This window comes from Alosa sapidissima, chromosome 11, assembly GCF_018492685.1.
Source record: "Alosa sapidissima isolate fAloSap1 chromosome 11, fAloSap1.pri, whole genome shotgun sequence".
NCBI lineage: Eukaryota > Metazoa > Chordata > Actinopteri > Clupeiformes > Clupeidae > Alosa > Alosa sapidissima.
In genome coordinates this window covers 26,873,139-26,875,638 of record NC_055967.1, presented here as the reverse complement: position 1 = coordinate 26,875,638, position 2,500 = coordinate 26,873,139, and positions in this window count along the sequence as shown.

The following is a 2,500-nucleotide window of genomic DNA, read 5'->3' as shown; positions in this document are numbered from 1 at the left end:
CAAACTAAACTTTGTTTGAATTTAGTTTGACAAAGTACACACACACACACACACACACACACACACACACACACACACACACATACACTGCAGTCTCATGTCCTTGTCTTGCCCGATCACAGCTCATAATCGTCTGTCCAAACTAACTGTCCGTAATGGCTGCCTTCCTCCCAGCTGGCTCAGTGCTGCTCTTCTCCCTGTCAGACTCCCTCCCTCTCTTCTGCCCCCACCAGATGGAGAGGTGACACATGCAACACAGTGCAATGTCCACTCGCCTAGACTAGAGACCAGAGCTTCTGAGGGAACGGCCGGTTCAGGGGATGAGACACAAGTCTCTCTCCTTTTTGTGTTCTTTAATCCTCATTAATCCCTTTATCTGTCCAAGTCTCTCTCCTTTTCCTTGTGCCCTGAAACTCGTGTGGCCAAATCCACCAAAAAGGCGAAAGTTTCAGATAATGGCTACTCTCTGTCTGTCTGTCTGTTTCTCTACACCTGTATATCTCTCTCTAGCTCTGCACGTTTCCTCTCCACTCTTCTGTTTACTGTCAAGTGTGTTTGGGGAGGAAAACTGACAAAATATGATGGATCATTACTGTTCTGTTTTCTGTCACCTATGGGATTCAAGCCTCTGGCAATGGGTGTTTGTGTGTGTGTGTGTGTGTGTGTGTGTGTGTGTGTGTGTGTGTGTGTGTGTGTGTGTGTGTGTGTGTGTGTGTGTGTGTGTTTGTCTGTGTGTCTGTGTCTCTGTGTGTGTGTGTCTGTGTGTGCCTGTGTGTGTCTGTCTTTGTGTGTGTGTACAGTATGTGTGTGTGTGTATGTGTGTCTCCTATACTGTGCAAGGTTGTAAGCATCCTCATCAGGGTAGAGAGAGGCGGAAAGAGAGGAAGCAGACAGAAGGAGAGAGAAAGATAGAGGAAAGAAAGAGAGAGAGAGAGAGACAGAGGAAAGAGAGAGAGAGAGAGAGAGGTGTAGATGAAAAAAAGCTGGAGAGAGAGAGGGTGCAGAAGGAGGACAACATGTACAGATGGAGATAGAGATGGAGAGGGAGAGAGAGAGAGAGAGAGAGAAAGAACAGATAGAAGGAAGACAACCTGGAGAGAGAGAGTGCTGTAATGTGTTTGGTCTCTCATGATCTCTGTAAATATGCACTCATGACAGAGCTGCTAACATTGGCAGAGTCAGATGTGTGCATGCATAAGTGTGTGTGTGTTTGTATGTGTGTGTGTGTCCATCATCATCTGCATCAGCCCACATAGCCTATTGGGTCACATAGCAGCTGCTGTTGACAAAGCTGATAAATCAGAGCCCAATTATACTGTGTGTGGTCTGCTTGTGTGTGTGCGTGTGCGTGTGTGTGTGCGTGTGTGTGTCTGGATGTCATCTTTTTTGCAGTGCTTCGGTCCATTTCCAACACCTTTCAATCCTGACTCTCTTGCAGTTTACAGTAGCCAATCTTTCTGTGTGTGTGTGTGTGTGTGTGTGTGTGTGTGTGTGTGTGTGTGTGTGTGTGTGTGTGTAGGTGTGTGTGTGTAGGTGTGTAGATTGTAGATGTCTACACAACATGTGTGTGAGTGTGTGCCTGAGTGAACCTGCTGATCCCCTCTCTGCCAGTCATAGAGGTAATTTATGATGTTACTAGTCAGTGGTTCATCCTTTCTATCTCTATCTTTGCCTTCTTCCCACATATTAGAGAGTAGATATTCTTCTCTCTGTTGTCCCTAGACACCAAAGTAAGGGTGTGATCACAATGGCTCCCCTGCTTTGAAGCGTTTGCCAGGGCACCACTCTTAGCTAAGGAGAGGTTCTGTTTCTCTTGGACCAGGCAGTGCAGTTAACTGGGCCGCAGGAAGTTGGAGTGCATTTGTCATTTATGTTGTGGGTAGACTGGCACCATGTAGCTTAATGGTCAGGACCTGGTGGACTGCAAGATAATGTTTGTTTATTCTTTCTTTCTTTCTTTCTTTCTTTCTTTCTTTCTTTTGTTTTGTTTGTTAATGTTTCATGCACATTTAAATGGCTGCACACATGTAGAGCACATCTCTCTGTCTAGCCTGCTACTAAGTCACATTAGGAGGTATAGATGGTGGAGCTTCCCCAAGGCGTAAGGAGCTTTACTGCAGTTTTCTAAAATTCATTGTACATCGTTTAAGTGAAAAAAAAGTAATTTGATCTGGTTGTCACCCCCCACTAGGTCGCCCTTCCTTCTCAAAGGCTGTCGTGACTGCGCTAAGATATGCCAAGATAGCTGTCGTAATGAGAACAGCCAATGTTTTTCTCAACTCTAGATTTTTTTTTTTCATTTATTTTCCCACCTTCCTGTCGAGTGCGCATCACAGCGGACGAGCTGCGATAACGTCTGCCTGCTGCGTCAGTGCTCATTGGCCCGTTCCCCGCCGCTGCTAAATCCCCGCGTACGAGGAGCTCTCCCTCCGAGGAAGTCTCATTTGCTGCTACGCTGCGGTCGCCTTCTGCCCGCCGCGTCCCCGTGGAGCTGAAGCTC